At 36.8% G+C, this 13,643-nt stretch overlaps 1 protein-coding gene across 5 annotated transcripts in view; it reads left to right on the top strand.

Moving 5' to 3' along the window:
• The first annotated feature begins 10,123 nt into the window (after positions 1–10,123).
• LOC128734466 (sarcolemmal membrane-associated protein) overlaps positions 10,124–13,643 on the top strand; it is a 35,655-nt gene continuing 32,135 nt past the window's right edge. The window contains exons 1-2 of one of the 5 annotated variants that reach the window (XM_053828685.1): positions 10,124–10,140; positions 10,529–10,962. The gene's annotated coding sequence lies outside the window, so the exon portion shown is untranslated. The other 4 variants (XM_053828682.1, XM_053828683.1, XM_053828681.1 and 1 more) reach the window with 4 other exon arrangements.

The following is a 13,643-nucleotide window of genomic DNA, read 5'->3' as shown; positions in this document are numbered from 1 at the left end:
ATATATACGCTAAAATTTCTTTTTACGCGTTTCTTTTGCAAATTTCGAAACTTTTACACGAATTTCAGAGTTTGCACGCCTTTGGTTTACACGAAACTTATTCTTCGCATATAATCGGGTTGAGTGTAACATGAACAATGGATTAGGGATCGTCATCCATTATGACCCCGACGTCGCGCTTCGTGGTAAAAATGTTTTTCACCAACATCATAACTGCTTCTGAAAGCATATTTGTCCCATGCCGCAAAATACGAAAATGAAGAAAATGTCACTCAAATTTGAATAATTAATTTTTCCTAAAATTATATAGCTTTGATGTTATTTGTCTCTCTTTGAGACAATGTCGAAAAACTTTCAAGTTTGTATACATTCGATATTTATTTTAAAAATATGAATTGAAAACTTTATCCTAGAAAAACTCGAAAAAAATTTGAAGACAATTTGTCTCACTAACAAACTGGACGCATGATTGTCTCATTGCATTATATCGTTTCATATAAAATGTTTTCAATTTGTTATTGATGTTATTGATTGAAGTTACTAAACTAAACTAGTTACTAAAAACTAAATAATTTTAGAAAAAAACAGTTTTTCAACTTTGAGTGCGATTTTCCCATTTTCGTGTTTTGTAACATGGGACAGATATGCTTCCAGCGGCAGTACAGAGATTATAGATTAATAAATCCGACAAGGCTCTCAAAAACAGCTAAATATTGAGCCAAACTGGAAAGTACCATAATAAATAAAGTCAACTCTCCATTTTGATTCGAAATTTAGTGGTATTAGACTGCGTTGTCGGTTCTGTAATCTATAGCCACAGTCCATCTTCTTTGCTCCGGCGTGGAACTGATAATACAAACAAAGCATCGAGAGTAATTGCTTGACCGTTTTCGCCTTGGCTGCCTCAAATCAACTGATAATACTGTTGATTTTTTTCCGTACATGCCTAATAAATGTAGGATAGAAGAAAAATTTGTTCCATTTAATTATCTTTTGTAGTTTGTTTTCTATCGCCATCCAAAATCAGTCAATTTTTAATAGATATGTTACATACGTACTGCAATGCGTTTATTGTAGGCAAATGAAATGTCTAAACAATTGAAATTGTGCCAACGGTATCCACACTACATAAAAGGATTCATCAACAATATAAATGCCATTAAATGGATTTGGAAACACGTTAAGGAACGCTATAAGTGCAAATATTTGTGCTCAAATGTTTTATGTCAGGATTGTCTTGAAAACTTTTTCGCGGAGATTCGCCGGAGAGGGGGATTTAATGACTGCCCCAACGCATTACAATTTGGCAGCGCGTTTAAATATTCCATGATTCAATCAACCGAAGAAACCAATGACGGCCGAAACTGTCAAGCGGACTGTACTCGACCTCTGCTGGATGAAAATGATCTTTTAAACCTGTGTAACCCTGCGACCCAACCTACCGTAAACTACCGTTTTAAGACACTTGAATCAGATGGTTGTGAGGCATCGACGAAGGAGCTAAATGCGTTAGTATATATAGCAGGAGCCGCTGCACGCAAAATAACGCACAAGAAGTGCCACAAGAAGCTAACGGCAGACCACAACGATACGGATATTCTTCAAAATGCTAATTACTCCTTTTGCAGAATCAAATCAGTCATTGCTACGCGCAGAGTCACAATGCCCAATAGTTCGCTAATGGATATTGGCTTAACGGCCTTATATGCTTTCAAGCGGTTTTTCCGCAAATTTCTCTACCAAAACAGGCATGGCGTTAAAGGCCGGCTGAAGGAGTATTTATTGTATGAATCATTTGACGAAACAGCTTGTCAAGATTGTTTTGAGAAAATAACGGATGTAATCTTGAATACATTGATTCAAGGATTTTTACGCGATAATAGAATGCAGCTGAAGATAATTCAAAAGGCAAAACGAAACAAAAAACGAAGCAGAAAAGCTATTCGTATGGATTTGCCAACTGCAGCGTAGATCTATAAACTTAACGCATTGTTAGGTTATACATGTCTTTATTTGAATGAGAATAAAATCTTATATTTTACCACGACCGTCACATCGAAATTAAGAAAAAAAAAAGAATTATATATATAAAACTGAGAAAAATCATATCCTATGCAATACCATGAGGTGTCCTAAATCTGTGCCTTTGGTCTAAAGTAAGCAGTTTCAGAGTGCAACATGCTTAATATTTGTATAATTAGTCGCACGCAATTAGAGCACCTCACGCTAATCCTATTTGTATGTCTTATCTCTATCAACATGTCAAAAGGTCCAATGTGCCAGCTAGATAATTGTTAAGAAAAATTGCGTTGAAATGCATTGAAGTCTCTGTGATAAGCGTAGCCTAAGATAAGACACGAAAAGAATCTCTCATTTGCACACTGAACCGACACTGTTTCGACTTGTCGGTCGTGATATTTTTGCTAACGGCCGAATTTTGCACAGCTTTTACGAAATCCTCTCAATGCCAATTGCAAATTGCGCTGCATACAAGCAATATCAAAGCTTGACCGCCGCTTCATAATTACTATCTCACTGTTTAAAAATGAAATTAGAGATTATACTTCGCTTGTTCGTTAGTCACTGCACTTTCATTTTTCTAATCCAAGCATCCCGGACACAAACGCACAGGATACAGTGGCTCCGGTCGATATGAAGTCATAATCGATTAGTGTTATCCTAGCATCGAATCGAAGTCAAATATTAGTTCTGGAGCTCCAGCATAGTTTACTAAATATCACGAAGAATCGTCCTCCATCAGCGGCATCAATTACATTGATGAATATAACACAACGGTGTAGTTGCACATTTCGCGGATCAGGCGATTCTGCTATACATTTATGAGTTTGCACATACAGAATTCACTGTAAGATAATTATCATCCAACTGGAATACGATGTTTCATTCGAATAGTATTCCTGTGCCGGGAGACCAAATATACATTTCAATAGGGGTGTAGTTCCATCGCGTAAACTCAGTATTAAGCAAAGGCCAATGTACCTGTGATTGTATATCCTCACGCAACTCACCAAAAATTTGTTCAGAAAAATAGGACAAATACAGCAGCTACCATTCCCGTACTGAAATAAAAAGGATGAAATGTAATAACAATTTATTTACATTTTACAGAAAAATCTCGACCATCCCAAAAGTTGATACTAACGTAGTTGGTGGTTGCAACTTTTTGCTTTTTGCTCCTGTAGTTATTTATTATGGCAATAAATATGTTGCTACTTGCTAGGCCTACACTATAATCTTCCTGACAAAGTAGATCCGTAGCGTAGATACCGAAAAACAATGAAGCATTCACCGCACCAACCACCGACGAACCGCCGTGCGCCATCATGACTAACTTTATGTCATATTACATGACCAATGGAATATAGATAAAGGTGCGTAAATTTTTTTTTTTGGTGCGTTTGGCAAACTATTTCTGGAGGGCGCCACCGTAAGATTTTACACAAAAAAAATCGAAAACTTTCTTCGAGCCTGTTAATCTGTTCTCTGTGGTTTTACCACAGAGAACAGATTAACAGGCTCGAAGGAAGTAATCGATTTTTTGTGTGTAAAATCTGTCGGTAGCGCCCTCCAGAAATAGTTTGCCAAACGCATCAAAAAATATGCATGTACCTTTATCAATATTTCTTTGTGCTGAAGTTACATAGCAGCGACATCAAGATTTAGTTTGCCACTTACTGCTCGAGGGGTGCTCTATTGAAGGATTACTTGTAGATTACATAAAAACCCTTTACACACTTTTTGTCAATTACCTGGTAGTCTGTTCTCTGTGGTTTTACGTCGTTTTCTAATTTTTCGCTACTACAGTACCGCCCCGCTAATTCGACAAATTTATAGCCGGATTAGCGAATTTTGACTTGATAATCCGACAGTCAAACTGACGTCAGTGTGAGTTTGAAATGTGGTTTTGTTTACATCCATACGTAAACAACTCCGGAAATTTTTGAAAATACTTGTCGTAAGTACGCAATAACTATGTTTTATACGCGGTAATACTCAATTTCGTCAACAAAATACTTAGAAATTCTTAGTTAGTGTCGAAATAAGCGCAAGCATATCAGCCTATTGAGAATAGCAATGAAAATATTATAGCCATGGCAAAAGTGCACGTAGTTAGAAGCAGCACCGTGTACCATTTCCATTTAGTTAGAAAGAGTGCCATTCTGACTTTAACGGAGAAGCCAAACGAAGGTAGTGTTCGATTGAAAGAAGTCAAGTACAATACGTTTTAATTCGGAATTTTCCGGATTAGCGAGATCCGGACTGTTGAGTCGTCGGATTATTGGGTGTCGGATTAGCGGGGGGATACTGTATTACCACCAAATGTCTTTATCTGCCACACCTTTTTAAACCTCATTGCTCTAAGAGGACTCGATCCAAGACCATCAAGTCTCCACGGTAAAAAATCGTCACGTTCAATTCAGGTGCTTTTGCATTTGAATCAATCTGTTACGCAGCATTGCATATTGAAGTGATTTAGTGTTGATTTTTGAGAGATTTCCCTTTTTCGAAGAAGAGATCTTTCGTTGAATATTATTCAATGGAAATTACCATCGAATCATAATACATATTTGCATTGAATTTGCAACTAATTATTTTTCGCATTTCACAACTGTCAAAAACTCGCGAAGTAGAAAAGTATCCTTCAGTGATCGAAAAAAAAATCATAAATCCAGATGGTGAAAATACGTTTTCGCATGAAATTATTGCTATTCTAGAGTGTGAGTACAGCTAGATTATGTATGTTGTTAAAATTAATAAATTGCTATCTGTTTTCAAGTTATGGGATTCATCACACCACCACGGTTATGACAACAATGAACCATATTTGGACGTGCCAGCATTACAAACAATAATCCACTTTATTTATCATCAACTGAGGTTTATTTTTTTTATTTGTATTTTGTTTTTAATTAAACAATAAAAAAAATTAATTAAAAAAAATTAATTCGGATACATTCAATTCATTTGACAGCTCAACAGTTTAAAACATAGCGCATTGGAAATTAAAGTGATTTTCTGTTGATTTCGTTTTGCTTTGTGTTGATTCATTTTCAAGGGATTTTCATTTCGAATCGTAATGATAGGCAAGTAGTGCGAATCCAACGGTAAATCACTTCGCTTCAACGTGTTATTTTTTTACCGTGTCGATTTCGCGACGACTCGATACGAAGGGGTTTCTAGTAAGGCGTATACAAGTGCGTAGTAATCAGAGATTACTTTTGTAATCCTTTAAGTCTACACTGAGGCAAATTTCCGTATACAGCCTGAATTCGTTAATGGAGCCTCGACTGCACTCCAGCTGATTCGCTAATTGGGCCGACTGACAGTTGTTAGAAATTTCTAAACTCGAAAATTCCATACAATATAGACATTCAAGTTGTCACATAGCCCAATTAGCGAACACCAAATTAACGAACCGCCCAAATAACGAACCACCAATTAACAAAACTTTGCTGTACGCTATGTGTGAAACTACATGATTTTTTGCAATGTGATCTGACAAATAACATATGTCGACCAACATTTGAAAAGGGCGGATAAGCCAACTGTCAAACAGACCGTGCGAGTTATTTTTTGCTGGAGCTGGATAGAAAAATGAACTCTCACTCGTTCTGTTTGACAGTTGGCTTATCCGCCCTTTTCAAATGTTGGTCGACATATATGTGTGAGACACATACAAATCATTTGTATCGCCATGGATATTATTTATGGCTGATTAAAAGTATGTAGAAGAGCATTTAATCGTCTACTATAGGATATGAAACATAATTTTTATGGTAGTTTATACATAAATATAAATTCTAAACCATATACACTCAACCCCCGCTAATATGAAAAACACCTCGTTCAGATTAAGCGAATTCAGTTTTAATCTGAATATTTCCTGGAAACCCCTACCCAGGTAACCAATAAGCATTTCCAATGCAATTTAAAAGCAAGCCAATAAGCATTTAAGTTGCCTTAAATGCTACTTAAATGCTATTTTGGCAAAATATGCGGCTACTTTACTGCTAGCCCTCTTATAGTGCTGACAATGCTTATTTGCAGCTAGTTACCAACAAGAAGAATTTAAATAGAATTGTGGATGCCAATTTGCAACAGTTATGCAGTCAAAAAGCTGATAAACAACAACCTGCAGTATAAAACGCCAGGGATGCTAATAAACGACTGATTTACTGCTTATTTTAATGCTTATTGGTTACCTAGGTAGTTCAATGTTATAACACAGAGAAGTTAGTCCTAGTTAGAAGTAAGTCCTTTTGAAATGTTACGCTAGAACAGGGGGGATCTCCCAAGTAACCAAGAGTTCGAATAATGGTGTCTAACAAGGGTTAAACAGCTTTATGTATATCAATCTATAACTTGCTAAGCAGCATCACTTTTAAGTAATTAACCGAACTTTCAAGCTGTCTTGGGTTCACTGCATAGAACGCTAAGCAGCTTCGAAATAAACTGTCAAAAACTAAGAAAAAACAAATTTAGCAGCACTTCTATGTTCTATTTTTATACTTCTACCTAACTTCTATATTCGTTGCATTTGCCTGCTGTTGGGTTTGAACCCGGGTGCTCCGCGTTGTAAACCTATACCGATCCACTGCGTCACCTTTGTCGTATACAAGCGATGTGAATTTTGCCAATGAGTTGTTAAGTAAAAGTTTGATTTGGAACTTGCAGCAGCTTTATGCAGCGCGAGTTAATTATAGAACATAAAGTTTGGAACCAGGCAATTAACTGTAGTAGTGAGATACCGACAGCATATGCTACACAACACAATAATGAAGAGCATTACATTCTAATTTATATTTGTAATTAGAAATGTGCGAGGATTAAATTTATTCAAGTGAAATAAAAATTAATCTCCAATAGTTTCAGGTTCTGCTGGTTTGATCACCAGAAATATAAACAAAAAAGCAACACGCAGAACTTGTTAGCAACTAAAGTTACTTCAGAACTTCATGTAGCATCCTAATAGCTTTGAAGTATCTATGAAGTACTCGCAGCACTTCTTAAAGCATTTAGTTCCACATATACTTGATATACACTACTAATCAGCGTGAAAGTTCCACGGAACTGAATCTGAACTAATTATGAACTTTCGAGTTCGCGTGTCAAGTAATATTCGAACTTTTGGTTGCTTGGGCTATTGCTGTCAAATTTCATACATGTGTGCGTTGCCGCAGATGGTGTTTGGTCCATGACGTTTGTACTGTCATGGACCAAACGGCGTGAGATTAATTTCGAGCCAGGGGACTCGCAACTCTATTTTTGTCTGCTGCAGTTGACAGAAACTCAAACCTAAACACGCAGTGCAATTGTCGTTTGTATTGTTTTGCTCCCGATAATGCATTTATCTGATTTTTAGCGTAAATAAAACAAACTAAGAAACTTTTCGGAAGCTAAATATACAGGCAAGAGCAGCAAATCGGCAAGAAAAAAATAGCAAGAGCGGCATTGAAAATTATGATCACCTGCCTGCCCCTTCACATGTGAGTTTCACACTTCTTTACCAATAGATCCCCCCTGCGCTAGAAGTAATCAAAGCAAGAATCAAGGGGTTTCCAGTATGACGTAGAAGTGCGGCGTAATCAGAGATTACTTTTGTAATCATTTGCGAATTAATCAGGTAATCAATGTTAATCAGTAGGGTAATCAATGATAATCTTAAGTAATCGTTGGTAATCATGACTGATTTATAGTAATCACAAGAGATTGATTACCTTGGATTACTGGTAATCAGAGCTAATAAGTAAGGCCATCAAAAGTAACTTTTTTCAATGGTGCGTAGTAATCATTGCTGTTGGAAACCCCTTGGCAAAAATCAAATATACTTTTCCACAAGGGAATGCTCCATTAACGGGAGCAGCGAGTACAACATCGAACAAAGAAACTCGATGTTTTGCTTTTTTCTTTTTTTTTCTCGCTAGGTTACTGCATTGAAATTTGACACTTTTGGAAGCGTTGACAGTTTTGGAAGCGCGATGTTATCCTCTAACAAATATTGCGGTTATTTACATAAATTTTCATTGTGTTGCGGCGGTAGTCCGCATCGTCAATCACCGCAACGAGAACAAGGAAAGGTGGCCAAATATTTTTTGGTTTATATGTGCAATTGTTACTGATGCTTTAGCAACTAAAACTACCATAAAAAACTTCTTTTAGCCTCTTACATTCAAAAATCTGTTTTATATAAATCATAAGTACAAAAATTGGTGTAAATAGTAACAAAATTTAAGAAGTACGGAATGGTGATGCAAATAATCTAAACAATAGAAATTGATCTATTTGTATGGCACCTCTGGAAAAAAGCACATCCTTCAATATTTGGCGAGCTCAGCATTGGGCGATAATGTATCGATATAACTGGTATCGACATTTGTGGACGAAATCTCGATAGAGATTTTTTCGAAATATAGTTAATTTCGGTATGCATATAAATAAATACAACAGCTCTGTAAATGTTAACACGTTATACGGAGTGTTATAAAATAAATGTAAAATGCTGATCGTCACGTGATGCGAGCAATTTTGCTGATTATGCTTTCAACTGAGTATACGTATCGATATGTGAAAAATATCGATATTCAATTAACGAAAATTCGTCAGCTTCGCTCAATACTGAATTATTTTGACAGCTTGCTATGAACTTTCCGAGAATGAAAAGATTTCTCGCGTCACTTTTCATTTCGTCCAATGTAACAAATGTAAACAAATCCGGTTTATCACAACAAATTATTTCTCTTTTTAAACTCTATGTTATACAAAAACACCTGCTCAAATAGAATTATTTTTAGGTTAAAAAATTAGCATTATCAAAATGTCCAATGTGCACATTCGAATTACGGATGACTGACTGTTACTTCGGTCGTTCTCATCTGATGTCCATCAAAGTGCAAAAAAAAATCAAAACAAACCCAATCTGTACATTGGACGTTTAGCAAGTGAAAGTTTTTTTTTCGCATTATTTATGCATTTTAAGTGAAACAAGCAGCCTAATATTGAAAAATAGCGTAGCACGGCAGCGCACGTATTTTACGTATAGTTACTATATATATAGTTCGGCGGATAGAAAATCGGGAGCCAAATAAACGTCAAAAGCGGAGCCAAAAGCTTTTCAAAATCGAAAATGCAGGAGTAATGTTAAAAAAACACACTTTATTTTCATAGAACTAGTCATTTTCAACACCCGCCAGTGATTATTTTTCGTAAAAACCTGCACATTTCACCATAATTTCAAATTTAATTTCATAAATCAGGGATGCCAATTCGCCTGGTTTTCTATCCGCCGAACTATATATATAGTAACTATAATTTTACGGTGATCTCACTTAATTTATGTGCAATATAGCCTGGAAAAATAAAATCGTCCAAAGTACAGCATAAGATGGTAAACAGTCCAATGTAACTTTTTCCATAATAAACCAAAACTGCTTAGTTTTAATTAGATTTTTAAAATCTCCGTTAAATATTGGATGTTATTATTCATCAACCACGTTGAGTGAATGACTGAAAATTATTTCATTTTGAAACAATTTAAAGTTCAATTCGAAGAACTTCGATCTAGTTTTTCTCAGTATGGTGGAATTGTTACATTGGACGAAATCAAAATTGACGCGAGATTTCTTGCAAAGCACAATACATAGCAAGGGATAGCATAGCGCATCCCCTCGCTTTTCCAAGCTTTTTTCGAAAGTCCGACGTAATCATACAGGGGCTTGCGATGGGTGCCATGTTTTTGTTGCCAACATCTCAGCACATCTCGACAAAGGTTGGCAGCAAATCTACCTGTCAGACGGGCGCTATTTCTTGCATTTTTTGAAATAGCGCCCTTCGTTAAGTGGACTGTCAAACACCGTTCGTTAAGATACGGATAGCACCCCGCTGTAATCATATCATGACTGATGGCCCCTTGGCCATGGCAATCGATAAAAATGACAGTTTGCATTAGAATCAAGCCCTGATGATCAACTGTTTGAAGTTGTGTACGTACAGTATTCCGTGTTAGTGGTGGTAATATACTTACCTTGTTCGAAGCTCAGGTTCGAACCTAAATTCGAACCACTGATGAGTGAATATTAACAAAAATCGTAGATGCTTTTATAGTGGAGTCTTGTCCTCGCAGTCTGTAGTGATTGCAGTTCTATTCTTTTTTGTTTTCAATGTGATTAACGTTAATTATTCTGTCTGTCGAGAAAGAAGTGAGAGCTAGATGCACGATCGTAAAATTAAGTGAGTTTCTGGCATGTTTAATCATTATTTTTATCCCTCGCCCTTTTTGCATTGGCAAGCATTTTTCGATTGCCGAATCGATCACCATCGACAGTAGGCAGCTAAACTTGAATTTTATTTGGAGCAGACAAATTTTCCTGGTGCCACAGGAGCTCCTTCGCATTTTAGAGAGGGTGTCTAGTCCATTTCGAAATTAAAACATTTTACCTCGATGGCGGAAGGTCTGGTTTACTAAATTGAAATGTTGATAGGAAAAAGTGTTAAATATTTTTAATCGCAGTTGGCCACAAATCAATTTCGATCAAACCAACCTGATTCAACTTTGGGGTTTCAAACAAAAAATAGCTGAAGTTGATTAGTGCGTATGAAGAAGAGAAAAGTTTGTTTGCAAAGTTGAAAGTGCAGCTCAAAAGTGTCACTTCTGATTAAAGCGGAAGAGAGCTGTGGGAGTGCCCTTATTTTGGAATTACTACTAGTGAGTTGTGAAGGTTTTTGTTGCATGGTAATCAAGCGTGATAAACAAAGCTGGAACTGCTTAACGGTGTCAACAGAGACACTTTCGATCAATATAGAAAGAGGAGCAGCTACTGGTCTGCAAACCAACTTGGATGTGAAAGGCGAAGAGGATATTTTTTGGATTAAACCTATCTCACGCAGAGGATATAACCTAATCGAACGAGTTACGCTCGCATATAATTTATTTGATCAGTACAGGTAAGTTGAGATTTGTTTGACTTTTATGTAAAACTAGCTGAGCCAACAAACTTCGTATTGCCACAAATTAAACTGTGTTGTACATAAATCGTGAATCTCGGATGACCTTTGTCGCAATCTTGAGTTTTGCAAGTTTCTGGGGAGTTCATGGGTGTTTTAATATACAAATTTTCCTCACAGTAAAGTAGAAAACAACTCCCCCCATTGCTTAGCCTGATAAAATAAAGCGGATAGCCTGTAAATATTCGCCATCATTACAAACCATTTCGCCGAATACCATTTTGCGGAACACCAATTCTCGGTTGACCATAACGCGGATTATACAGTTTCGCAAAATACCATTTCGCGAAAAACCTTACGCGCGATGTACCATTTCACGGAAAATCTTTTCGTAGAAAGTACCATTTCGCAGGGGTGACCCAGCTGAAATAAAATAATAGAGGTCAGTAGATCTAGGAAAATAAATAAACCTAGATAGATGTGAAATCTGTGGGCTGGATACCCCCTCGAAGTGGCCGGTGCTTCCGACAGCGGGTCGCCGGCAACACTCACGGGCTGCGGCCGTTTCGCCCTGAATAATCTAGTGTTACTATTGATAGTTTCTGGTGGTCTTGTTATTGACTGTTTTATGAGAGTCTAGCATTTCTCGAGTTTGATTAGTTTTTGAGTTACGCAAATATTCCTGTTTTATTTGTATGAGAGTCCTTATCCCCCACAGGGGGGATATCTTATCTTACCACTGGGGTAAGGGATCTCAAACCATCATAAAAAATGCCTTTAAAATTTGGTTCCATTTGCTTGATTAGTTCTCTAGTTATGAGGATATTTGTAGTTCAGTTGTATAAGAGCCCCTCCCCCCTCAACTATTAAAAAGAGGATGGGTCATAATTCCCCTCTTAAAGAGGGGAGGGGTCTCAATTCACAATAAAACAATTTGCCTGCAAAAATACGCACACGCTAAATTTGGTTCCATTAGCTTGATTGATTCTGGAGTTGAGGAAATTTGTATTTCATTTGTATGGGAGCCCCGCCCCCTCCTGAAAAGGTAAGGGGTCCTAATTTATCATAGAAAAAATTCTTGCCTCCAAAAACACCCACATGCCTAATATGGTTGCAATTGATTGATTAATTCTCGAATTATGAGGAAATTTGAATTTCATTTGTATAGGAGCCTTCCTCCCTCCTAAAGTGGGATGGGGCCCTAATTCATCATAGAAAAAAGTCTTGCCTCCAAAAACTTTCACATGCTAAACTTGGTTCCTTTTGCTTGATTAGTTCTCGAGTTAATTTGTATTTGTATTTCATTTGTATGGAAGCCCCCCTCCCCCTCTTAAAGGGGAGAGGAGTCATAATTCCCCTTCTAAAGAGGGGAGGGGTCTCAATTTACTATAGAAAGAATTCTTGTCACCAAAAACACCCACATGCCAAATTTGGTTCCATTTGCTTGATTAGTTCTCGAGTTATGCAGAAATTTGTGTTTCATTTGTATGGGAGCCCCCCCTCTTAGTAGGGGGAGGATTCTCTAACCATCATAAGAACCTTCCCATGCAAATTTTCACGCCGATTGGTTCAGTAGTGTTCGATTCTATAAGGAACATCCCAATAGACAGACAGACAGAAATCCATTTTTATATATAAGAAGATAAGGTTTAACGATTATGAAAATTATCTTATTAAAAATCAGACAATAACATTGTTTTATTGAGGCATTTTTATACATAGAATGAGAATAATTAGCGTATTATAAAGTTTGTTCCTGCGGGTAACTTTGATTTAATTTATGTTTTCAAATTACCTATACCTATCTTTGTTTTTTCGAGACTTTTATAAACTAAACTCAGAGTATGAGTACGTACAAAGTGTCAATGATGACGCTATAATACCAGTTTTGGATAAACTATGCAAAATAATTATGCTACCTTTTTTGGTTGACAATAAGTTACTTCACTTTTTTCATTACGGGAAGAGTGAATGTTTAATGTGACAAATCAAAAATAAGATGAACTGAAAATCTTGATCTTAGACTAAAATATCGACTAAGCGAGGGTGAGAGTCGAACTCACAGCTCTCAATCTCTAGTTGAGCGTGTTGTTTAACCAATTACACCATCAGGCCGTCTGGCATCTTACAGTCTAACATCAAGTTTTGTTGCGTTATCGAACTTTGTGATTTTATCACGCATTTACACAACGGGAGTATTGTTTACCGACTCGTTCACCGTTCTCATATGCTAACCGAATAGCAAACCAAGCTATCAGCCAGCGTGGCAAGAACAAAACGTGTCGGTAAACAATACTCCCCGAGCGTAGTAAAATACGAAACCTGGAATTAAATAAAAAAAGAAACCTTATCCATTTTAATTCTACTATGTAAATTTATTCTTGACAGATACGTAATTCGCCTACGACTTACAGGCATCCTCAGTGTCTGTTTTCGAACAGATGAAGCCTGCAAGTCGTAGGCATGTATAAATGTACATAGTAGAATTTGATAGGAGTTTTGTTTTATTTAATTTCTCATTTCGTATTCTACTAAGACGCTCCAAAAACTTCAGTAAATGGTGCCTGTAAGTTGGGGTGATGGTGGTGACTGTAAGAATAGGATCCGTGAGAGAAGTGAGGTGCCTGTGAGAATAAGGTCCTTAATTTTTATTTCCTATGCATCCTGAAGTCTGAAAAATA

The sequence above is a fragment of the Sabethes cyaneus genome, chromosome 2, assembly GCF_943734655.1.
Source record: "Sabethes cyaneus chromosome 2, idSabCyanKW18_F2, whole genome shotgun sequence".
NCBI lineage: Eukaryota > Metazoa > Arthropoda > Insecta > Diptera > Culicidae > Sabethes > Sabethes cyaneus.
The sequence above is the reverse complement of the archived record's forward strand: the minus strand, read 5'-3'. Positions and strand labels throughout refer to the sequence as shown.